General features: G+C 37.6%; 1 long non-coding RNA gene and 1 pseudogene across 2 annotated transcripts in view; one reads left to right on the top strand and one right to left on the bottom strand.

Annotated features, from left to right (window-relative positions):
• Positions 1-27,010, top strand: part of LOC115940553 (uncharacterized) — a 162,128-nt gene that overhangs the window by 99,242 nt on the left and 35,876 nt on the right. The gene's annotated exons all lie outside the window — the stretch shown is intronic.
• LOC102743803 (ADP/ATP translocase 2 pseudogene) lies at positions 4,170-5,041 on the bottom strand (annotated as a pseudogene).

The raw sequence follows: 27,010 nt of genomic DNA, 5'->3' as shown, positions 1-27,010 counted from the left end.
CCCCCCCCTCATTTGAGACCTTTGTCCTAGCTCTTCAGGGATTGACATCTTCCCCACAGGTATCCATTGCCAACAGGCTTTCCCATCGCTCCTGTTATTCAAAGAAAAAAAAATTCTGTGCTAAACTCAGTAGGGATTCCTAGTATTTGCCTTAAAAAGAAAAAGCCCAGAATATGCATTTAATCAGAAGCACAATGCTCTGAAACCTTTCCTACACAGTGACCCTAAAGGCAGAGGAAAGTGGTCAGTCACTCCAAACAGAAATTTTCCTCAAATCTTGCATATTGTTTGTAAAATCTATGAAAATTTTGTGTTCTCCATATCACATTTACTTTGGTATTAAAGTTACTTTCATTAAACTTGATTAGAGTATAAGTCTTTTAAAGATTTTATTTATTTGACAGAGAGCATGAGCAGGGGGAGGGGCAGAGGCAGAGGGAGAAGCAGGCTCCCCACTGAGCAGGGAGCCCAATGCAGGGCTCGATCCCATCACCCTGGGATCATGGCCTGAGCCCAAGGCAGACGCTTAATCGACTGAACCACCCAGGTGCCCTAGAGCATAAATCTTATTAAATTATTTAACTCTACATCCCACCCATCCCAAATCTTTCAGTAAAAATGGAGCTCTTAGAACATGAGCCATTTGTCCTGCGGTTCTTATATCCACTGGCTTACCTCTGAATCCTGTACTTTATTAATTGAAAAGTAATAAATTAATACTCTGTGGAAGGCAGAATTGGGGACCAGAGAGGGAGTGAGTGATGGCAGGGAAAGAATTGTCTTCCCTGTGGGCCTCAGTTCACACTCTGATGGCCCACTTTCCTGGAGATGCCTCTCCAGCTGTCAGAATAGCATGTTGAGAAGCAAGAGCAAGGTAGATACCAGTCCTACTATCTGGGCCGTTGAGCACACACCTGACATATGGGTTGGGATTAGGGTGTCATGCTTAAAAAGACCACTGACAGCTGGATGATGTCTAAAGAAGGCACTCAAAACCATGGCAAACAATATTAGCCAACACTGTTGAAGCACTAAAAATAAGCTAGACATTTGGTAATTTAAAAATATATATGTATATAGGGGCGCCAGGGTGGCTCAGTCATTGGGCGTCTGCCTTTGGCTCAGGTCATGATCCCAGGGTCCTGGGATCGAGCCCCGCATCGGGCTCCCTGCTCGGCGGGAAGCCTGCTTCTCCCTCTCCACTCCGCCTGCTTGTGTTCCTGCTCTTGCTATCTCTCTGTCAAATAAATAAATAAAATCTTTAAAATATATATATATATAAATAATTTTATTGAATATGTACAGCAGCCTTTTTGAGGTATTATCTAAATTTTACAGATGAGAAAATTGTAGCCCAAAGAGATTGAATAGCTTGCCTGAGGTCTCATACTAATGGCTGATAGATGATGTGGCAACATTATTGGTTGCCTTCTCAATTGTCATTCTCTCTTTTCTTGCTAACAGAGCCTGATTGGGTTCATCCTCCTCTAAGAGTCCATGTCTTTCTAAAGAGGCTGAGTCCCTCTCCAGGGCCATTGGGAATAAAGGGGAATGATGAGCCTTAATCAGTTTAAGCCAATCACGAGCATCTCATCATCCTTACCAAATGATTGGTGTAGGCACTGGCAAGGAGATGTGAGGAGAAATCAAAGGATTAAGTTTGGGGAAGTTTCCCCTTGCTCTTTTCTTTTCTTAAGATTATTTATTTATTTAGAGAGCATGAATGGGGGGAGGGGCAGAAAGAGAGGGAGAGAGAATCTCAAGCAGACTCCGCACTGAGCCCGGAGCCCCACACGGCGCTGGATCCCATGACCCTAAGACCCAAACCAAGAGTCTGCAGCTGAACCACCCAGGCACCCCTCCCCTTGCTCTTAAAGCTGCAAAAAAGGGATGTTTCTTTTTATGCTTCTGGATGTTGTCATCTTTATGTGGCACTGAGACCTGTGGTAGTCATTGTAAAGGATCCAGACATTAATTCTCTCAGAGGCTTTATCATTTTATCTCTATCAGCAGAAAGAATGATAGCTGATTCCTCTAATCCAGTCAGGGATTAGGCAGAGTTAAGACTGGTTGCAGTTTATCAAAGGTTCTGTCCACCTCTAATTTTCTTCTGTACCCAAAGGATAGTTTTTAAGATCTTTTAACAGAGAGCCTTGTATGTTCACTGGGGTACCTTCCCCTGGTGGTCTTGAACTTGAATCCTCACGCACATCACAGGGACACTGCAGAAAATCCCATTCAGCTTTTCAGCAAGTTCTTCATGGCTTTTAGCTTAATGCCCTCAACAGCTCCAGAATTTGACAAATGTCTTGGGGAGAAAATAGCCTATGTATTAGGCTCAGTTCTCTGCCCTTCTGTTTCTACCTGGCCATCAGCCCTTCAAGTCTTTGGTCTTGTCTCTCCATGAGACCACTGAAGGTCTCTGGTTTCTCTGTCCTCCAGCAGCGACCTTGTGCTTAGGCAAAGTCCGGGTGCACAGCCTCTTGCCCTGAGCCAGATGTGGCAAATATCTCCCAGAACAAAAGAGGCTGCAGAAGTCAGCACATCTCTCCACAGTTCTCCTTGCTCTAGAGCCCTGTGCCCTCTAATTTTGGTTGTATCAGCAACTCTTTGATGCCTTTACACGTTAGAGGATTTTTGAAGTTTACCCATTTGCTTTTTCTCAGCGGGACCATTGGCCAGCTGCAAGCTTGGCAATGCCTTATGTGTTTTTAAAAAGTAGATGATATAAAATGACAATCTTATAAATTTTTATTATAAACATTTTCAGTTGCATAGAACAGTTGAAAGAATAGTAAATCATATGTCTGTCACTCACATTGAAAAAACATTGCCATTTTACTCTATTTGCTGTCAGCAAACTTTTGCTGAACCATTTTAAAATAATTTGCAATCTTATGACAGTTCCATTACAAACAATTCAGCAAATATCTTCTAAAAAATATTTCCTTATATTATGATACCATATCGCACCCAAAAAGATGAACAGTTTTCTTTTTTTTTTTAAGATTTTATTTATTTGCGAGAGAGAGAATGAGAGACAGAGAGCATGAGAGGGAGGAGAGTCAGAGGGAGAAGCAGACTCCCTGCTGAGCAGGGAGCCTGACGTGGGACTCAATCCCGGGACTCCAGGATCATGACCTGAGCCGAAGGCAGCCGCTTAACCGACTGAGCCACCCAGGCGCCCAAGATGAACAGTTTTCTTATATCATTTGCTAACTAGTCTATAATACACATTTCCATTGTCTCCAAAATACCCTCTATAGCAGTTTCATCCAACTATGATAAAATCATGCATTGATTGTTATGTTTCTTTTAATGTAGACTCTTTTATTCATGACATTAACAATGTGAAGATGCTAGACCAGTAGAGTCAGAGTAAATATTTTTGGTAAGGACATGACATAGATGATCTGCATAGTTCATACTGCATCATTTCAAGAGGCATGTGGTCTCTCACAGCTTCATCATTAGTGATGCTAATTTGAGCACTAAGTTGGGGTGGTGGCAGTCAGATTTTTTCCATTGTACAAATAAGTTTTCCCTTTGTCATTGCCATGGTCATCTGGCACTGTGCAGATGTTCTATTCCCCCCCAAACTTTTACTTACTGGATTTAGTATTTATTGATAATTCTTGCCTGAATACATCTCACTGAAGTTTGTCGTATGGATAATTTTCTACTTCTGTCATTCCTCCTTCATTCGTTATCGGGCATGCCTTTCTTTCTGTTTCAAGACATTTTAAAAAACTTCCCTTTGTGAACTAAGGATGCATTTATACTTCCTTCCAATGTTGGAGGATAAATTCTAGGTTACCCTTAAATTACTGATTTCCTGAGTAAGGAGATGATATCACCTTTAATGCTGGCAAATAGGTTAATTTCTTTTTTTCCCACTTTTACTTATTTTTTATTTTTTAATTTCAGATATTTTTTATTTCTTCAAACTTATTTATCAGGAGTGACTGAAATAAAAAATATAATTGAGTCCCATCATCATGGAAATGGCTTTAAGAGAAAACTGGTCAGATGAATATTATCACTTCCCATTTTCAGCCAGTAAATAGTTGCCATTGATAAACAGACAGCCAACAGTCTGTCAAGAAGGTTCAAGATATGTTACATGATACAACATGCCTGTTCACAAGGGGTAAAAACTAGGAAATAACTTACGGGAACTTCTTGATTTCATCAGATAAGACAAGCACAAAAGCACCTGAGAACATTGGACCATGAACCCTTGAAAAAAGCTTTGGCTCCTTTATCATGAGCAATCTTCCTCCAGCAGTCAAGCATGCCTTATACATGATATCAGTTCCTCTGCGCCCTGACTGCACCATCATATGGCCACAAACAGTGTCAGATGGAGAGGAAGTCAACCCAGCAACCACTGTGACAGATTGTGCGATCATCCCACTGATGAAGATGGGAGTGTCCTTGGGATCTGGAAGCATTCCCTTTGCAGTGTCATACATACGGAAGTAGGCAGCTCAGTGGCTGAGCATACCCTGTACAGACACATTAAACTTGGTATAGGCCCTTAATTCCACCAGATTTGCAGATCTGTAGTCACTGAGGCCTCTGAATTCCCTTTCAGCTCCAGTTTCGTCCACATCCACTGCTACCCTGATAAGGGCAAAATCAAGAGGACACCAAAACACAAGGATGTGGCCCCAGTGACACCACCGGATGCCAGATTCCCTGCAAAGTAGTGCCCAAACCGGTTCTCTTGTCCACACCACCCAGGAAGATCTGCTTGCATTTATCTTTGAAGGCAGAGTTGAGAGCCTGAGCAGGGAAGTATCTGTTGACATTGGCCAGGTGACCAGGCAGAAGGATAGGACTTGCTGCTCCGTGGGGATATGAACCATGCAGTCTATGATGCCCTTGTATTGCTTATCTGCGGTGATTTGCTTGCTGGCATGCTGTACCTGCAGCAATAGCTCACCCACTCAGTGGGTGCTACCACTGTCTTGGAGATGACTGCAGCCACTCCACTTGCCAGGAAGTCCTTGGTGAAGGACACAGCAGTATCTGTCATGTTGAAAGGAAAGAGGAGGTGGGCCATTGTGCAACTGCAGTAGGAACTGGCTGGGACTCTGCGGCTCTGGGGTCTTTTTTTGGTTGTTGTTAATATAAGCTTGGACTTGTGGATTTTCATGGATTCAACGAGTTCAGTGAATTACAGTCCCTATTCTTCTTGATGTTTAAAATAGGCCTTGGGGCGCCTGAGTGGCTCAGTCGTTAAGTGTCTGCCTTCGGCTCAGGTCATGATCCCAGGGTCCTGGGATCGAGCCCCGCATCGGGCTCCCTGCTCCACGGGAAGCCTGCTTCTCCCTCTCTCGCTCCCTCTGCTTGTGTTCCCTCTCTCGCTGTGTCCCTCTCTGTCAAATAAATAAAATCTTAAAAAAAAAAAAAAAAGGCCAGATATTATCAGTGGTAGCTACTCTCTGTTGGTTTGTATGTCATATTTGAGCACCTCTGTGTTTTCTGCACAAGAAGATACTCTACTGTCACCGTGTGCTTAAGCCATTTCTCCAGGAAATCCTGGTTTTTTTAACTGGGGGATAGAATATGGAAATCAAGATAATGGAACTAGTGATGCTCATTACTATAAAGATGATACTGCATCGAGGGTAATGGACAGAGATCTATATACATACCTTTAAAAAATCATGAATTTTCATTAGATATTTCAAATTAACATTTAATATTACAATTTTTCTTCTTTGATGTTCTATTTGTGTCTCTTTTTGTTTCCACTGAAAATCTGGGTCCCTAGTAATCTATTTCCTAATTTTCTCTGTCCTACAGATACATAAAGTAATTTCAAAATTATAGTACTGTTATCATTAAATCTTGGAATATATTCCACTAAAAATAAACAGTCAAAAGTCCTTTGAAATAATTCTTTTTCTGATATAAGAATATATCTTATATTTGGTTTCAGTTAGTTTTCAATTTTTTGCTGTTTTTTTTTTTCAAGTTTTGTTTTTGATTATGCAAATGTTTTAACTGCTTCCTATTCATCCCATTGATGAGGGAGAGATTCTTGCCCTAGGATTAGGGGAATAGCCAGACACGTAACACCTGACACTGTACCAATAAGATAGCAGTTTATTAGTCACTTATGCTCACAGCATAGGGAAGAAGGACACATACTTCATGCAGGATCACACAGGGGTTGTATTCAAGAACAGACTGAACTGAAGGAGCTGTGGCTTTTGTAGTATCAAGATGGTGGGGCTGCCTCCTGGTTCCTGCAAAGGACGTGATTGGCTCCTCTCGGCGGATGTGATTGGCTCCTGCAGAAGGCTGTGATTGGCTCATCGAATAATTCTGTGGGCGGGCAGAAAACTGAAACCTGTGCTCAGAGGCAAATAAGAACGTTGCCTGGTCCCTTTGAAAAAGAGGGTTTTGTGGCTGAAGGACTTTATATCCCTGAGGAGCAGAGCAGGGAGGGGAACTTCCGTTCAAGACCCTCCTGATTGACGAGATGTCAAGGCAGCACATCATATCAAGCCTTAATTTAGGTCTTATACCACAGTAAAACATGTATGTGACTCAAAGGCGAGACTATATAAAATGGAAGCCTCAGAGTATTGTCTCCATTCTTATCCCTTCTACTCTATTTCCCACATGGATAGCCTATTTTCTTAGTTTCTCATTTATTTTTTTAGTGTCTCATTTTGAAAATAATAAGCAAATGAGCAGATCTCTCTCTTTCTACTACTTATCATGTATCTGCCTCTCTATCCCCTTCCTCTCTAGCACAAAAGAAGCATACTTATCTACATTGTTCTGCATTTTGCTGTTTTCAGCAAGAACACTTTATATTGGCACAGAGAGATCTTGTTCATTTTGTTTTTACAGCTACATTGTACATCATTTTGTGGGAGTAACTATAGTTTATTTAACCAGTCCTTTATTTTAGTAGATGTTTGAGTTGTTTATAATATTTTGATAGTACAAATAGTGCATTATGAATAACATTGTGCATATATTATTTTCTTTATGGTAGTATATCTTCCTGGTACAGTCTAAAAGTGGGATTACTGGAAGTATAAATTCATGTAAAATGTTGTTAGGTATTGCCAAATCCCTGATCATGTGGAGTTGTACTATTTTCCCAACAGCAGTGTATGCCTCTCTGTGCCTTCACCAACAATATATATATTCAAACTTCTGTATGTTTTTGCCCATATAAGAAATGTTAAATCAGTGAAATTTTATGTGTATTTCTCGTGTGAATGAGATTTATGGATCTCTTTGTGCATTTAATTGCTATTTACATTTATTTTTCTCTGATGTGTTTGTTCTGGTCTTTTGCCTAACATTTTTATAGATTTCTGGTCCTTTTCCTCTAGATTTTTAAGAGCTCTTTATATGTTAGGGAGATTAATCCCTTTTTGTAATATAAGTAGAAATATTTGCTCCCACTTGGACATTTTTCTTTTTCATTTGATTATGATGTTCTTTGCTATGTAAAATATTTTAAGTTTTAATATATTGGAGTTTAAAACTATTTTCCTTTATTGTTTCTGGATTGTCCCCCACTCCTTGGTAATAGATGAATTCACCCATGTTTTCTTGAAGTACTTGTTTGGTTTGAGCTTTTGCAGTTAGATCTCTGATCCACTTGGAGTTTACCCTGAAATATACTGTGAAATATGGATTCAATCTTAACTTTTTTCAAATAGTTACCTTTCCCAGTACTTGTTATGAAAATGTCTATCTTCTAAAGTGTTTTGATAGATCACCTTTATCAAATATTAAATATCTACATGTACTTTTTAATGCAGTATTCATAAGTTTACCAGTATTATACTCACCTAATAAAAGTATTGGAGGTTTTTCTTTTTTGCTCAGGAAGAGTTCAAAGGGCATTGGAGATAGCTGGTTTCTGGAGGTTTGGTAGGTGGTTTTTGTTTTTTGTTGTTTGTTGTTGTTTACAGAGAGAGTGTGTGGGTGCATGATTCGGTGGGGGAGGGGACAACGGGAAAGGAACAGAATTTTAAGCAGGCTCCACGTGGAGCCCAGTTCCGTGCTCAATCTCATTACCCTGAGATCATGACCTGAGCTGAAATCAAGAGTCCAACACTTAACTGACTGAGCCACCCAGGCGCCCCTGGTAGGTGCTTTTTGAGGGTTGTAGCTCCTTGATAACTTTCTCTTTTTCTTCTCTAGAATTTTTTTCTCTTTGATCTTTACTGCATTCAGTTTTGATAAGCCCTGTTGCCCTAGAAATTTCATCTAGGTTTTCCAATTTATTTCCTTAGAATTTTTCAAAAATAATCTCCTATGTCTTTTAGGGTTTTCTTTTTCCTATAATGATATCCCTTTTGTCATTCCTTATTTTGGGCATTTGTGCTTTTTCCTTTTATTTCTTTTGAGTAACTAGCTAATAGTTTGCCTATTCTGTTGATTTTTGCGAAGAACAGGCTTTTAAAAAAGTAATTCCAACACTTTTTGTATTTTAACTTACTGACTTCTCCACTCAGTCTTTCAAAACAAAGAAACAAATATGCAAAACTGCAAAACAGCCAGTTGTGGGGAGACTACCCTTGTTGTAACAGGAAAGCAGATTGTATCCATTAGCAAGAGCCCTTGCTTTTCCCTTAAATTCAGCCTTTATTATATTATGCATCTATATGTTGGACTTCAAAAGCCTGCTGGTCCATGTAGCTGAACCATAGGGAGTCCCATTTCTCAATGATGATAGGTTTAATTAGTCTCTATCTTTTCATCTACTTGCTTCACAAGCAAATAAGGCAGCAACTCCAGGGGCCATGGGCATAAGCAGAGGTATCTTTGATGATGGGGGGAAAAGCCACACATCAAGAATAGAAATTTCTTTCTACACTCGTGGGGAACATTGTCCTTCCTAATCCCAAATTTGAGGCAGCGCAGTGGGGATTCTTAACAGTTATCTTTTTATGAGCTCTGGAAGAAATGGGCCTGGGGCTGAGAGGATGTATATTGGACACATGGACAGTGTGTCCCCACTGGTTTCCTACCTCTCACTCCCCTTCCTCTCGATGCAGGCTGTTTTCTTTTTGTCCACCTTTAGTGCACAAGATTGTTTGAAATCCAAACCCAGGGAAGCTCTGTTTTTAGGTTTCTTGCTGGTAAAGTTTAGTAAGCTTTTCTTTTAAAAGTTTTATTATGGAAAATTTTAATCATGCATAGAAGTCAAATAAGTATAGAATGAATTCCACATACTGACATAACAAACATCAACTTTCTGTCAATCATGTTTCATCTTCCACCTTACATCACATCGTATCATCTATAAATTTTTCAGAAGTTAGTCCTTAAGTAAATAAACTACCAAAACGTCACTTTCATGTTTAACAAAATAATAATTCCTTAACATCACATATTACCCAGTGCAAGGCCATATTTCATAATTGTCTCAAAATTTCATTCATGGCTATCTTAACTGAATCAGGATCCAAACAAGGTCCATGCAAACTTTTTTTAATTTTCTTTTTTTTTATTGAGGTATAATTGACATATAGTATTATATGAGTTTTAGGTATACAGCATAGTTATTCAATATTTGTATATATTGTGAAATGATTACAATAAGTCATGACAACATCCATTGTCATACATAGTTACAAAAAAATTTTTTTTGTAATGAGAGATTTTAGATCTACTCTCTTAGCAACTTTCAAATATGCAATATAGAATTATCAACTATAGCTACTATGCTGTATACTCCATCCCCATGACTTCATTATTTTACAACTGGAAGTCTGTATGTTTTGACTCCCTTCCCCTCACCCCTCACCTCTGGCAATCACCAATCTATCCTCCATATCTATGAGCTTGGGTGCTGGCTGTTATTGTTATTATATAAATTGCATATGTAAGTGAGATCATACAGCATTTATCTTTCTTTGTCAGACTTATTTCACTTAGCATAATGCCTTCAGGGTCGTTTATGTTGTCACTAATGGCAAGATTTTATTTTATACGGCTGAGTAGTATTACATTTGTGTGTGTGTGTGTGTGTGTGTATGCACACACCACATCTTTATCCATTCATCTATCAGTGGACACTTAGGTTGTTTCCATATCTTGGCTGTTGAAAATAATGCTGCAATGAACATGGAGATGCAGGTATGTTTATAAAGTAGTGTTTTTGTTTTCTTTAGATACTCAGAAATGGATTAGTGGTACACACAGTAGTTCTATTTTTAATTTTTAAAGGAAACACAACACTGTTTTCCATAGTAGCTGCACAGTGTACACTCCCACCAACAGTGCTCCAAAAGTCTACTTTTCTCCCCATCCTTGACAACACTTGTTATTTCTTGTCTTTTTTATATTAGCCATTCTAACAGGTATGAGGTGATATCCCATTGTGGTTTTGATTTGCATTTCTCTGATGGTTACTGATGTTGAGCATCTTTTCATGTGCCTGGTGGCCATCTGTGTGCCTTTTTTGGAAAAAAAAATGTTTATTCAGATTCTCTGCCCATTTTTTAATCAGGTTGTGTGTTTTACTGCTATTAAGTTGTATGAGTTCTTTATGTATTTTGGATGTATCATTTGCAAATATTTTCTCCCATTCAGTAGACGGCCTTTCTGTTTTGTTGATGATTTCCTTTGCCATGCAGAAGATTTTTAGTTTGATGTAGTTCCACTTGTTTTTGCTTTTGTTGCCTTTGCTTTTGGAGTCAGATCCAAAAAAAATCACCAAGACTTGATGTCAAGAAGCTTGTTGCCTGTGTTTTCTTCTAAGAGTTTTATGGTTTCAGGTCTTACATTCAAGTCCTTAATCCATTTTGAGTTAATTTTTGTGTATGATGTAGGATACATATTGTTGTTTCATTCTTCTGCCTGTGGCTGTCCACTTTAACCCAACACCATTTACTGAAGAGATTTGCCTTTCCCCATGTATGTGCTTGGCTCCTTTGTTATAAATTAACTGACCTATGTATGTGTGGGTTTTTTCTGGGCCCTCTATTCTGTTTCAGTGATCTATGTGTCTGTTTTTGTGATAGCACCATACTGTTTTGATTATTATAGCTTTGTAATATAGTTTGAAACATGGGAGAGGGATGATTCCAGCTTTGTTTTTCTTTCTCAAGATTCCTTTGGCTCTTTGTGGTCTTCTGTGCTTCCATACAAATTTTAGAATGATTTGTTCCAGTTCTGTGAAAAACACCATTAGGATTTTTGTAGGGATTGCACTGAATCTGTAGATACCTTTGGATAGTATGATTATTTTGACAATATTCTTCCAATCTCTGAGCCTGGAATATCTTTCCATTTATTTGTGTCTTCTTCAGTTCCTTTAATCATTGTCTTATTGTTTTCAGTGTACAGATGTTTCACCACCTAGGTTAACTTTATTCCTAGGTATTTTATTCTTTTTGATGTAATTATAAATGGGATTGTTTTCTTAATTTATCTTTCTGATAGTCCATTATTAGTGTATAGAAACACAACTGACTTTTGTATACTAATTTTGTATCCTGCAACTTTACTGAATTCACTCATTAGTTCTAACAGTTTTTTTTTAAAGATTTTATTTATTTGTTTGACAGAGAGAGACACAGTGAGAGAGGGAACACAAGCAGGAGGAGTGGGAGAGGGAGAAGCAGGCTTCCCGTGGAGCAGGGAGCCCAATGCAGGGCTCAATCCCAGGACCCTGGGATCATGACTTGAGCGGAAGGCAGACGCTTAACGACTGAGCCACCCAGGCGCCCCTAGTTCTAACAGTTTTTTGATGGAATCTTTAGGGTTTTCCCTATTTAATTTCATGTCATTTGCAAATAGTGATAGTTTTACTTCTTCCTTTTCAATTTGGATGGCCTTTATTTGTTTTTCTTGCCTAATTGCTGGCTAGGACTTCCAATACTATATTGAAAAAATGTGGTAAGAATAGGCATCCTTATCTTGTTCCTGAAAAGCTTTCAGCTTTTTACCATTGAGTATGATGTTAGCTGTGGGTTTGTCATATATGGTCTTTATTATATTGAGATATGTTCCCTGTATACCAACTTTTTTTTGAGAATTTTTATCATAAATGCATATTAAAACTTGTTGGATGCTTTTTCTGTATCTATTGAAGTGATCATATAATTTTTATCCTTTATTTTGTTAATGTGGTGTATCACATTGCTTGATTTGTAGATATTGAAGCATTCTTGCCTTCCTGGAACAAATCCTACTTGATCATGGTATATGATTCTTTTAATGTATTATTGAATGGGGTTTGCCAATATTTTGTTGAGAATTTTTGCATCTAGGGATATTGACCCATAATTTTTTTTCTTATGGTTCTTGTCTGGTTTTAGTAACAAAGTAATGCTGGCCTTGTAAAATGAGTTTGGAAGTATTCCCTCCTCTTCTGTTTTTGGAAGAATTTGAGAAGCTTTGGTGTTAATTCTCCTTTGTACATTTGGTAGAATTCACCAGTGAAGACATCTGGTTCTGGACTTTTGTTTGTTGGGAGGTTTTTGATTACTGATTCAACCCCCTTTCTAGTAATTGGTCTAATCAGATTTTCTGTGTCTCCATGATTTGGTCTTGGAAGATTTTATGTGTCTGGGAATTTATTTCTCTTAGGTTGTCAGCCACACATACTTTTGATGATTCAGAAAATGCAGACTAGTTTAGAATTGGTCTACATTGGCCCCCAAGTCTGGATAATTAAATCATGTATAAATTCTGCAACTTTCAGGTACTTGCAGACATGCAAACCAAGCCAACAAATTATTGCTTTGTTTCACAAATAAATGAGAACATTTTTATTGTGTACTATTAATAACTTATGAATGGCTGCCTTGAAAGTGCTAGAGGTACAAGCAATTTATTGTAAACTCTAAAATAATAACATTTATTGTTTGCTTTTCTGGTTTAATAAGCAATATAATTTCATTGCTGAAATTAGGAAAATAAGAAAAACAAAAAAGTAAATAACAGTTCTCTCGCTTCGATATAAACAATTGAAATTATCATATTTTCTTTATGTACTTCCATATATACATACTTATTTTTAAATGAAATAATTCTTTATACCTTATATCCTATTTAGTAACTTAACATAGTTAATGATCATAATATCATGTCTTTAAATATTTTTCAAAAATATAATTTTTAATGGCTACATAACAGTCCATAACACAGACCTGGTTTAATTTATTTTACCTAGTCCTCTGAGGTTAAATATTGATGTATTTTTCATTTGATACATCAATATTTTCATTTGATAAGTAACCATGGAATCCTTCCCCTTGTGCATAAAAATGAACATTTATTTTGATTATATTAGGAATTGAGTTTACTAAGTTTAGGATAATGAACAGTTTAAAGCTTATTGATACAGATTTTTAAATTATTTCTTAGGAAGACTATGCTATAAATATGTAGAATGTGAGAATCTCATTGTACTTACTCAGGGACCTGGATTGACAGATGCTCCATCTCCCCAGAGCAGGAAAAGGAAAATGAGGAATGTTGCACATTGGTAACTACGGTTTCTGTCTAGATGTGACAGATTTTATGTCTGCTTGCATTTTATTGGCCACAGCAAATCACATGACCACATCTAATTTCAGAGTGAGTAGGGGAGTGCATTTTGCAAAGGAGAGAATGGGAATTTTTGTGAACAGTTAATTACTACCACACTGTACTCCAACCAAACCAATTTAGTGAGCACTGCTTTGAAGGCAAGTACATTGGTGGTTCCATTTCTGGGTTTCACGCTACCAGGGATGGTGTGGACTACTTTCTCATTCACTGGTGGCTTCACAGCACCCTTGACCAGCACCTTCGTCACCCTTGACAGTACTTTGGAAGCAGTACTTTTGTTCACTTATTCATCAAATATTTTATCTAAGATTCCATGCCTGGTGTATTATCTTGAAAGATGTCCTCCAGAAAATCCTTCTATTTCTGTATATTAATGTTGTTCTTCCTACCAAGACATGGAGTATATTTCTCCTTTCCTTAAAACTGAGCTGGTTTTGTGGCTTACTTTAATGAGCGCAATGTGGCAGAAGTGACAGTGCCAGTTTGGGCCTAACCCTTACCTGGCCTGGCGGCCTCACTTCTGCTTTTTTGGAAGCCAGCCACCATGTAAAGTGATCTCTGCTATCCTATGAGAGAGAAGACGTGGAGAGAAATCCAGGGAAATGGCAGGACACCCAGACATTACAACCCTAACTGAGTGCAGCCACACAAGGGCCTCTAGCTGGTACCACATGAAGCTATAATGGACTAACCTAGTTGAGTCCTGACCGAATTGCAGAACTATGAGCAAATAAATGGTTGCCTTAAGCCACTAAGTTTGGAGGTGGTTTCTTATGCGATAACAGATACGTGATCCACTAAGCATGGGCCCCTGATCTGATATATTTATAATAGAATTCAGCGTGTGATAATTGTTATAAAAGAGGTACAAAGTACTGTAGGAGATCAGAGCAGAGAGATTACTTGTAGACAGAGGTAGTGGGGAGTGTTTCATGGAGATGTAAACAAAATGGGTTTTAAAGACAGCCCAGCTATGCTTTCATCACTATTAACCACTAGGCATCTATTTCCCTCAGGAGCTTTTATACCTCACCTTATCCCCTCCCCCACCAATGTCCTTCTGATTAAGATGTAAATAATATTACATCTTAGTAATTGACTTGAACTCTCCTGTCCCATTCTTTGCATTTTTTTTGTTACTTTTAATTTTTTTTTATTCTTATGTTAATCCCCATACATTACATCATTAGTTTTAGATGAAGTGTTCCATGATTCATTGTTTGTGCATAACACCCAGTGCTCCATGCAGCCATTCTCTGCATTTTAGGAGGACTGTATTAGATAAATGAATCATTGAATTTCAGGAACAACCACAGGGAAAGTGCTTTGGGAAGAAGATTTTATAGCATCAAACAATTTGTATCCCATAATCACTCTTTACTACCCTTACAGAAAGTCTGGCTCTATATTCCAGGTAAGAGTATACTTTTCTACTATGTCCCCAGGATGACGCAAGGGAACAATCTCTTCATTTGAAGACACATATGTTAATTCTCCCTTTGAAGCTCAACATAAGCCCTGATAAATTAACCAGTTCAATCAGCGACTTCTGTCTGTTTGCATTTCCAGAGTGTTACCCAGATGTAAACCAACCCTGCCTCTTCAATCTTCGATAGGTGGCTACTTCTGTTAAGTTCCTTCCTCATTAAAGTCTCAAACTTGCTCTCAACTCAACAGTTAGCAGTATGGAAATAAGCACATAGATTTACAAAGTCAAACACAGTGAAGTTGAACAGTCTAGAGCTGAAATTAGAATCCAGCAAATTTAAAGATGTGCATACTATGTGACCTAGCAATTTGACTCCTAATATATATCCTCAGTGTATCCAAGGTAACAGTATGCAAATATTAATGAAATGACAAAAAAATTGGAGCCCATCTACTTATTTATGGACAAGAAAAATAAAAATGAATAAAAAGTGGTGGTATATAGCAACAAAACTGAATGAGAATTACACTTATAAATATCCATGAATCTCAAATATATGTTGAGCAAAAAAAGTAAGGTTCAGAATAACATAGATAGTATGGCACCATTTATAAAGCTTTAAAAAATGGAAAATAATACTATATATTATTTATGAATATATATATGTAGTCAGGTTTAAAATATGCATGGAAATGATAAACAGCAAATTCAGGATGCCGGTTACCTCTTGGGAGGGATTTATAGGGAAGATACTAAAAAGGGTTACAGAGAGATTCTACAATGACTATAATATATATAGATAATATTTTATTTCTTAAGCTAGGTACAGGAGGCTCAATACATTATTCTTTGTACTTTTTTGTATGTCTGAAATTTTCTTAACAAAATATAAGTGGAAAAAAAAGTTGTTTTAGGTTGAACTGACTCATAAATTAATCTTGAACCATTGCAGAGCATGTGATTCTAAATAAATCACAAATCATGTCAACTCTCAGTGCTGCATTCTCCTTTTCCAAAATGAGGAACTTGAACTAAGAGATCTCTAAAGTCCCTTCCAACCCCAAAAAGGAATTAAATCTTTCACCCTGAAGTTTCTCCAAATAGATGCTGTGTTTCTCAAGGACAGGGAACATGTCTTTACTGCTTTACATTTTTGTGTCTTTTCCATTGTCCATAGATTCTCAATAAATTTTAAGGTTTTAACATAATATAACTTATAGTAACTGAATACACAAACAGCTACAATAAAACCAACAAAACCCTTTATTTCCATTATTAGCTCCTCCTAAGCCAAATAGCTGATGAGAAAATGGTACCAGGTACTCAATTTTAGGTTCTATGTGTGAAGTAGCATCCCAGAGAAAAACTGCTTTCCTGTTCAACACCAGGCCTTTAGCAGTACCTAACTATGCAGATCTAGTGGGCTTTTGATTATAGACAAAAGAGGAAGTATCCTCATAGTTCTCATGTTAACCAATAGCTACAACTGGAATTTCAAAAGGATTCCCCTTAGGGGCACCTGGCTAGCTCAGTCAGTAGAGCATGTGACTCTTGATCTCAGGGTTGTGAGTTTGAGCCCCACATTATGTGTAGAGTTTACTTAAAAAATAAAATCAAAAGGATTCTCCTTTGATGATGATTAAGTGGTAATATCTTCTTAAGGGTGCAAAGTTCAAAAGTGTCAATTCAATTATCTTTATAGAGCACATGTTAACAGAGATAATTTGGGTTGTATACATACATCTTCTCATTTAACTCTTCAAATATCTCCAAATATATCTGCCTGTCCCACGCTGTCCCCCCAAATATTGCTTGACAGTTACTTTGGATGTCACTTTGTTCTGCAGTCTCTCTGTGCATTTTTGGTTCATGTGTACTTGGAAAGTACTTGTACTTTGCTTAGAAATAGCAGGAAGATTTTATCAGGAATTGGAGGTGATAGAAGAGATTGTCCAAAGACCAGAAAATCAAGATTGGTGTCTTGCCTTGTGCCCTGGTAAGGGGTGTGTGAGCCTTTAAGCCTAGGATATAATTACGCTTGTAAAAGAGACCATGTTGGGGAGAAAGTCTCAATTCTTACACAGACCATTTATGCTGGACAGTACTTAGAGATTACAGCTAAATATGGGGAGGTATTCAATTGAATGGAATCAATGCCAGAAAATGTATTTCCTAATTTGTACTGTTGTACATGGAGTGCCAGTGGATGCAGCCACAAAATGCTGAAATGATTAATTGCTGAACTTAAAGAATGTAAGCAGGTGCTGCTAGGTAAAAACTGAAACTCAGAAGCTCTTTAGCCCAGTGAAGCTTAATATTGCTAAGGCTACTGTGTGGATGGCAGTAAGCAAATTATCAACTCATCTTCCCACCTTAATGGCCAGAGGAGGAGATTTAAAGGAGATTTTCTAACTCTAGCTGGCCTAGTTTCTCTTGTCATTTTGGGAAAATGAGTCCTCTTCTCCCTTAGAAAGACAAGTAGATTTCTCCTGTGACCAGAATAAACTGACAGGAATATAGTTTTTCCAGTAAATTAAGTGGAGTTTGGCTCATGAAAAACACAAAAGGAGCCAAATCTATGGGAACAAACAAGTTGAGTTGAAAATCAATTAACTTTCACCCTCTGCACCCTAGTTATACAATGAAAGCATTTTAAAAGGTAAAAAGTTGGATGTGTTCAGTAAATATTTTATTATTTGGAGCTTGATTCTTTGTTTTTATAGATAGAGGGCTGGTTATTATAACAGGAAAGTTACTAAGTGAATATAAGCATAAATGTAGAACTAAGATTACCCATAGGGACAGATATATATGAGATAATGTGACAGATTAGAGATAAAGTGGGAAAATAATGAGGTGGAAAGGAAAGAATTGAAAGTTTGGAGACAAGTGATATTGGGCTGATAACTGTGGACAAAGTGAATCTGAGACAAAATTTGAGGAACTTTGAAATCTGATTGGAGACTCTGCAGGGAGAAATGACTTGTTATAGCAGTGTTGTGGGCAATGGGATGCATTACTCAGATCCCCTTCAGTGAAGATTCATGTCCCAGATCCTGGGAGTGCTTTGAGACAACAGACCTCAATTGTCAGCTCCTCTCATCTGCAAAGAGCCATCTCCTCCAAGGTTATGCCCTGCCCTAAGGTGAGCCACATCTAGTGACTGATCAACATGGGGACCTCAATTAGCAAATGAGCTGCTGCATTCTGTAGGGCCTTAAAGGTATAAATGGAGCCTTTCATACTGCATTCCAGAGGTGGTTGAGGAACTCTGTACAGTGGGCCAAGTGCATAGAGCAGTAGGTGTTGGTTGTTTGTAGCTGAGAAGAATGTCTGCCAGAAGACCAATTCTAGAGGCCCAGCAATGGGCTAGGAACTTTCTTAACAACTCTCCACTCATAGTGGGGAACGAGTCTGGGGTGGCCTGTGCTCATAGGGCTCAGAGAGCTGATTTAGGGTGACATAGCTAGGGCATTTGTTTATTTGCTGGCCAGTCTAGCTTCAAATTTTGGCACAAATTTATGTTTTATGACAAGGATGCTAACTTTAGCTTCATATATTTGCTCAGTAAAAATATATGACAGTTTATTTTTAATTCAATATCCTATAGCATAAGGGAAAGAAATAGTGAGCCAGGCATCATTTATCTGCAACCTAAGCAGTTAGTTCCTTTGGAACCAGATACAGAAAAACAGGTGGGTTTTAAAGTCTTCTGATGAACTTGTACAGACAATTTTGTCTGGTTGACAGTCACTTTTGTATCCAGTATTCCAAAACAGTAGTGCCTGGGACCTGTTCACTCTACAGGGTGTTGCTGGTTTAAGAGGGAGATGCCTTCAAATTCAAACTCTTCTTTATCACTGAAGAATCTAAATTCTATCTACTCAGGAAACTTGAATTCCACCATCACTGCCCAGGCACCTGTAGATAAAGTGTCTTGTTGTTCATGGCTCTGGATCCTGAAACACTTTTCTATTATTAGCACAGCCTCTTTTATCAACTTCACTCCCTTTTGGGTATAGCCACATAAAGTTAATTGTAGATTACAAAACTAGTCCCTTGGAATCTGGCCACAACCAGATCCAAACTACAACTCTATTTGCTGCTACCTTCATCTCTACCTGGTTTTGTCTCCTAACTGGTGTTGTGATAAGAGTGACTTTAGAAAGATGCAAATGGTGGAAAAAGAAAAATTGAAGACTTTCTATTGTTTTGTAACCTCTGCAGGAAGTTTAGTAGGCAAAGGAATCTTTTTGTTTACATCTAGCTTTTCTCGATTTCTATTTCATCAACATACTGTATTCATTAGAAGAAAAAAAAGAGCAACTTCCCAATACTTGAGCTAGTGGATGCTGAGTGTCTGAATAATACACTAAGAGGCAATGAGGAAACCAAGAATAAGGTTTTTCTTATTCTGTGTCCGTGTGGTAAACATTAGTGCTGCTCTCCAGTATTGCTGATTCTTCTCTGCCTCTGAGCACTGGGGAAGACTTCAGGTCCCACTCTTTGTAGTTAGCAGACATGTGATTTGCTTTAGTCAATGATATGAGAAGTCATGCCTATTACTTCTGGGTGGAAGCATTCAAGAGGCAATGTGTAACTCTCATGCTTGCTTTTTCCCTGCTGTGACAAACACTTGAGTATCATGAAATAATAGTGGCACCATAAGATAGTTTGGAGTAATTCTGTACCTGGAGCCATGCTCACCACTAATAATACTGGGCATATGGTGGGAATGGTCATTATTTATTGTGTTAAGCCATTGAGATTTTGGCTTTTAAATTTAACTTATTCCTGTAGGTAATCTAGCCTATCCTAGCTAAGCTAACTATTGTGACACTGATCAGCCTCAAAGAAGAGATCTATATTGATATTTAGGGATCACATTATCAAAAAGTATTCTGGTTATTCAGTCAGCAAGTCTTGTTCTCTCTGAAATTTTAGTGTATCACTCTTATATGACAAAGGAGAGGATCACCAAATATTTGAGGAAGGCTCCAATTTGAGAGGCCAAGTACAAAGCCAACAAGAAAAAAAAAAGAACTCTGAAAAACACAGATAATCATGGAGCAGGAGCAAAGAAAGTATCATCAGAGAGATAAGAGACACTCTATCCATGAAGGAAAACAGAAAGCTATATAAAATAAAAATAGAATTGTTAAGAGCTCTTGTGACCCAGCATTTGCACTACTGGGTATTAACCCCAAAGATACAAATGTAGTTACCTGAAGGGGCACATGCACCCCAATGTTTATAGCAGCAATGTCCACAATAGCCACACTATGGAAAGAGCCTAGATGTCCATCAACAGATGAGTGGATAAAGAAGATGTGGTATATATATACAATGGAATATTATGCAGCCATCAAAAAATGAAATCTTGCCATTTGCAATGACGTGGATGAAACTAGAGGGTATTGTGCTAAGCGAAATAAGTCAATCAGAGAAATACAAGTATCATATGATCTCACTGATATGAGGAATTTGAGAAACAAGAGAGAGGATCATAGGGGAATGGAGGGAAAAATGAAATAAGACAAAACCAGAGAGGGAGAAAAACCATAAGAGATTCTTAATCTCAGGAAACAAACTGAGGGCTGCTGGAGTGGAGGGGGGTGGGGGGGATGGGGTGGCTGGCTGATGAACACTGGGGAGGGTATGTGCTATGGTGGGCACTGTGAATTGTGTAAGACTGATGAATCACAAACCTGTAACCCTGAAACAAATAATACATTATATGTTAATAAAAATTTTTTTAATTTAAAAAAAAGAATAAGACATTCTAAAAACTTCCAAAAGGAAAAAAATTAACACTTATAAAAAAGGATGGCAGTCAGAATGTCATCAGGCTTATCAGTAACAATACTGGAAGCTATAAGACACAGCACAATACCTTTAAAATTCTGAGGACAAAATATTTTCAACCTAAAATTCTACACCCAATCAGATATCCAACTGTTTGGATTATTAGTTATACAAGTCTCAAAAATTATACTTCTGCACATTTCTCAAGAACTACATGTGCTCCACCAATACCTACTCTCCACCAATACCTAACCAGTTAGTGATTATATATTTGCTCATTTGATCTTTAGGACAACTAAATGAGGTAAGTCTGTCTTTTCACCACCATTTTACAGATGGGAAAATTGAGGCATAGAAAAACAATGTCTCCAAGGTAGCACAACTAATAATATAGAGCTGGAGTCTGAACTCAGGAAATCTAACTCCAGAGCCCATGTTTTAGGTCACTATTTTACATGGCTCCAAGACAAAGACATTTAACCCAGGAAACAATGTGCTCAACACAGAATAGAGATAGGAAATTCTCAGAATAGCTGTACAGGAGACCCAAAGAAAAAATAGTCAAGATTGGAAAAAAGTAATTAAAGACGCTAAGAGAAGTATCTCCAGAGGGGGAAAAAAAAAAAGAACTGATACTTTATCTGATATATATGTATATTTTTTTTTAAAGATTTTATTTATTTATTTGACAGAGAGAGAGATAGCGAGAGCAGGAACAGAAGCAGGGGGAGTGGGAGAGGGAGAAGCAGGCCTCCCGCGGAGCAGGGAGCCCGATGTGGGACTCGATCCCAGGACCCTGGGACCATGACCCGAGCCGAAGGCAGACGCTTAACGACTGAGCCACCCAGGCGCCCTTTTATCTGATATATTTGATCATAGTAAAACTTTATTGAGATGATGGCCTTGGAAGATTTAATCTAAGCAAATAAAATACAAAGTATTTTTTAATTACAGGAAAAACTAAAGTGAACAATACGCATAGTTTGCTATCTACTTCAGATATAAAATCATTTGTGTATTTACAGTATTTTCTGAATATTGATTTAACCAAAAATTGTTGTAAAAATGTATTTGGAGACAGGACTTCCAACTATGGTGAAGAGATTAGAAAAGTTTCCCCCCAAAAAACAAGTATGATACTGGACAAAACTGTCAAAAAAAATAGTCATTAAGGGCTCTGGAAGTTAACCAAAGGCAAATAACAAATTAAGAAGCATATTCATGAACATCTCAAGCACTTTCAGTAAGAATAGTGGAGGTTTCCAGCCTTCTTGTCTGGGGCTGCTCCCTTCCCTCCAGCTCAGTTGGTGAGAAATGTCATTTTTTCATAGTAAAACCTGAAGCTTCAGAGCCAGAGGGTACTGGAAGCAGAGAGCAAAAATCCATGCCCAGAGTCATTATCAGTATGAGTAACAAACTTAATAGGAAACAAACAGGAAAAATCCAAAGCCCTGTTAGACTAGGGTGTAGTCTGATTAGAGTGAGTGGCAAACCAGCCAGAAATGTATGGAGAGATACTGGAAATGAGAGCATCATAAAAGTATTAGACAAACTCTCTTTATACTTATCTGGCCAACCAGGATGCTTGTGCCTGCATTCAGGAAGCTCAGAAGAATCCATTAGAAAGTAAAAGTTGAAGCAGACTTGAAAATGCCTGAATTTTGAATGTGCTGTCCAACCCACACATAGCTCCATTGACATAAAGTGGAAGGCTTATAAGCTAGAGTTGTTTGAACACAAATTTCTGACCAACTGTTAGCTGACCACTAAGTCATGCACAAACAAGTGCGATTCCCAGGAAGTCAGAATAAAATTATAAGCAAAAGGGTAAAACAAACAAAAAAACCAAGCTGAGACACTAGCAGATACACATTGCAGAGGAGAAAGATTTTTCAGGTTAAATTTAGTCAAGTTATTAAAACAACAGCAACCTTCAGGGGTTAAAAATATATATGTAGCAGAATTCAGAGTTGCTGCAATGTTTTATTTCAAATATCTTATTTCCAACACAAAATTCTGAGACGTGCAAAGGAAGCAGGAAATGTGTCTCATGAGGGGAAAAGGCAATCAGGCACTGACTCTGATGTTGGACTTAGAAGTAAAGACTTCAAAGCTCCTCTTACAATTATGTTAAAAGCATTAAATGAAGCTATGCTTAAATAATTTTAAGGGAAATATGATAATGATGCACAAGCAATATCAATAAAGAAACAGAACCTCTAAAAAGAGAGCCAAATAATAAAATTAGTCACTAGACGGTCTTAAGAGTAAACTTGAGATAGTGGATGTAAGAAAATAAACTTAAACACAGACCAATAGAAATTATCCAATCTGAAGAACAGAGAGAAAAAGATTAAAGAAAAAAGAAGAGAGATTCAGAGACCCTTTGGTTAACATCTTTCATATGTGCTTGGAATCCCAGAAGGAGAAGAAATAGAAAAAGAGAGAAAAAAATGTTAAAAAGAATAATGGCTAACGGTTACCAAATTCAATGAAAACATTTAGAGATTCAGATAGCTCAATGAACTCCATGAACTCTTTTGTCAGAATAAAGACAAAAGATCTGTGCCTACACACATCATCATCAAACTGCTAAAAGCCAAAAGGGTAAAAAGAAATCCTAAAAGCAGTAAGAGAAAATGACTTACGTGTAGGGGGAAAAATAATACGAGTTTTCAGTGACTTCTCATGAGAAACCATGAAGACCAGAAGACAATGGAATGTCATTTAAAAAACTAACAAAAACACTGTCAACCAAGGCAGTTTCTATAGTAAGGAAAAATATCCTTCAAAAAACGGCAAAGTAAAGACATTCTCAGATAAATCCTATTTCCTTTTAAAAAATAAATTTGCATATAACAGTAATTATAATACCATATTATTGGTTTATGACATATAGAGATATATATGACAATAATAGCAGAAAGGAGAGGGAAGGAAATGAATCTCTACCAGAGCAATTTTTACCAGAATTAATTCACTATTAACCTGATGTATATGGTGTTAGGATACATATTGTATTCCCAACCACTAAGACAATAACTGAAAAAAATAATTAAAAATCAACAGATGAGTTAAAATGGTACCCTCAAAAATAAGTATTTGACACAAAAGAAGACAGTAAAGGAGATGACATGAGACATATGGAAAACAAATAGAAAAAATGGCAGACATAAATCCAACCATATCAATAATTATATTAAATGTAAATGGATTATACCCCAAACCAAAGGCAGATTGTCAGACAGGACTTTTTTTTTTAAAGCATAATCCCACAATATGTTTTCTATAAGAAACACATTTTAAATTCAAAGATACAAATAGGTTGAAAGAAAAAAATGGAAAAGATATATCATGCAAATAGTAACCATAAGAAAACCTGGGTGACTATAGGTATTTCAGATTTTAAAGATTTTAAAATTTATTTATTTGAGAAAGCAAGAAAGAGCACAGGGCAGAGTGAGGGGCAGAGGGAGAAACAGACTCCCCACTGAGCAGGGAGCCCAGTGTGGGGCTTGATCCTGGGACTCCAGGATCATGACCTGAGCAGAAGGCAGATGCTTAACCAACTGAACCCCCCAGGCACCCCAGATAAAATAGATTTTTAAGGCAAAAAAAATAGTAGAAATGAAGTGAGCTATTTCATAATAATAAAAAGGTCAGTAAATCAGGAATATGTAACAATTATAAATGTTTGCACATCTAAAAACACAGTTCCAAAGTATATAAACAAAATGTTCTTCAAGATAACTCATGGGTCCATGAAGAAATATAATGGAAATTAGGGGGGAAAATTAGAACTAAATGATAATGTATAAACCTCATTTCAAAACTCATGGATATAGCTAAAATATTATTTGGAGAAATGCATGGAATTAAATGCTTATATTTTAAAAGAACAAAGACTGAACATAGATGACCTAAGCATTCATTTATGAGACTCATATAATTTTTTTTAAGATTTTATTTATTACTTGACAGAGAGATATAGCGAGAGAGGGAATAACAAGCAGAGGGAGTGAGAGAGGGAGAAGCAGGCTTCCCGCTGAGCAGGGAGCCCGATGTGGGGCTTGATCCCAGGACCCTGAGATCATGACCTGAGCCGAAGGCAGATGCTTAACAACTGAGCCACCCAGGCGCCCCAAGACTCATATAATCTTGATATTCACTTGACTCTTCTTTTTCTCCTCAACTTTACTGATATAATTGACATATAACATTGTGTAAGTTTAAGATGTACAGTGTGTTGATTTGATATGCTTATATATTGCAAAGTGATTACCACATTGTATAGCTAGCACCTCCATCACATCACATAATTACTGTTACTTTTTTTGTGGTGAGAACACTTAGATTTACTCCTTAGCAACTTCCATGTGTATGATACAGTATTATTGAATTGTTTTCTCTATTTCTTAGATATCTCACTGTTAGTATATAGAAATGTAACTGATTTCTGCATGATGACTTTGTATCCTGCAACTTTACTGAATTTGTTGATTAGTTCTAAGTTTTTTAGTGGAATCTTGGATTTTCTATATATAATAGCATTTGGAAACAAAGATGATTTTACTTTTCCTTCCAATTTGGATGCCTTTTACTTCTTTTTCTTCCCTGGTTGCTCTCGGTAGAACTTCCCGTACTATGTCAAATTAAGAATGGTGAGAGTGGGCACCTGTGTCTTGTTCCTGATTTTAGAGGAATAGCTTCCAACCTTTTGCTATTGAGTATGATGTTAGCTGTGGACTTGTCATATATGGCCTTTCTTGTGTTGAGGTAGGTTCCTTCTATACCTAATTCACTGAGAGTTTTTATTATGAAAGGATGCTGTATTTTTGTTGAGTGCTTTTTCTGCATGTATGGAGATGATTATAAGATTTTTAACTTTCATTCTCTTAATGTGATATATCATTCATTTATTTGCCTATGTTGAACCATCCCTAGAATAAATCCTGCTTGTCACTGATGTATGATCCTTTCAATGTAGTGTTGAATTTGGTTGGCTAATATTTATTGAGGATTTGTCTATATTTATCAGGGATATTTGTCTTTAGTTTTCTTTTCTTGAATTGTTCTTATCTGGCTTTGGTATCGAAGTAATGCTGGCCTCATAAAATGAGTTCAGGAGTATTCTCTTCAATTTTTTGGAAGAGTTTGAGAAAATTCTTCAGCTCTACAATATCTACTCAGTTCTTTTTTTATGATTCCTATCTCTTTGTTAAATTTCTCATTTAGTTTATGTATTGTTGTCTGTATTTCCTGTTGCATTCTTTCTGTGTTTTCCTGTAGCTCATTGAGTTTCCTTAAAACAGCTCTTTTGAATTCTTTATCAGGTAAATCATTCATCTCCATGTCTTTGCACCCCATTACCAGAAGATTATTGTGATTCTTTGTTACCTTGATTTTGCATGTTCCTTGAAGTTATGCATTGCTCTCTTTGTGTTTAAAGTAGCAGTCATCTCCTACAATTTTACTAATTGCATTTGGGAGAAAGATACTCTTCATTAGCCCTGCTAGAGATTCTGAGGCTACTCAGGACTTCTGTGGGCACCCCTGCTCCTGCTTCTTGCTCCATTTTGTGGCACAATTCTTAAACTTGTATGTCTTCAGCACACCAGGCTCTGTACTCACAGCCTCTCTTTCGTTTTCCCACACGTGGCCCTAAACCTCAATTTTGTGGTCTCTCTTTAGCCACAGATTCAGCCAATTTTCTGTGTGTGCTCTATGGCAGTCTGCCAAAACTCACTTATGCCACTGTCAGGAGCACACACGGGGAGCTGGCCACAGAGTGAAGGTGTGTAGTGTGAGGCTTGCAGGACACGGTGGTTACCTGTAGGCCAGTTGGTGTTGACCCATGGTTGAATCACTACCAGCAGCTCATGGGGAGGCTTCTTGATGAAATCCATTAAGACAGTTAGGATCTGTGTCCCATTAATGTCCTCCAAGAATTCTATCTGTCACTCTCCTCACCTTTTCCCACCCTCTGAATCATAGAGCTTTTGATTAGCACTCTGGATAAGATGAGAGAGAAATGAGCCCCTTTGGCATTGTCCTATATAGCTGGGGAAACAGGGGTTCACTCACATGCTCTCCCTTTTACCTGCAGGATAAATCAAAAGCTAGGGAAAATCTTTCTTGACCCTATGCTTGGGGAATGGGTGATGTAGGTTAAGTCAAACTGTCCTTCTTGCCATCTCCAGTGCATCCAAACTCATAATTTTTTTT

This window comes from Leptonychotes weddellii, chromosome 12, assembly GCF_054177405.1.
Source record: "Leptonychotes weddellii isolate Sample4059 chromosome 12, ASM5417740v2, whole genome shotgun sequence".
In the NCBI taxonomy this organism is placed as follows: Eukaryota; Metazoa; Chordata; class Mammalia; order Carnivora; family Phocidae; genus Leptonychotes; species Leptonychotes weddellii.
This window is presented reverse-complemented; position numbering and strand designations above follow the sequence as displayed.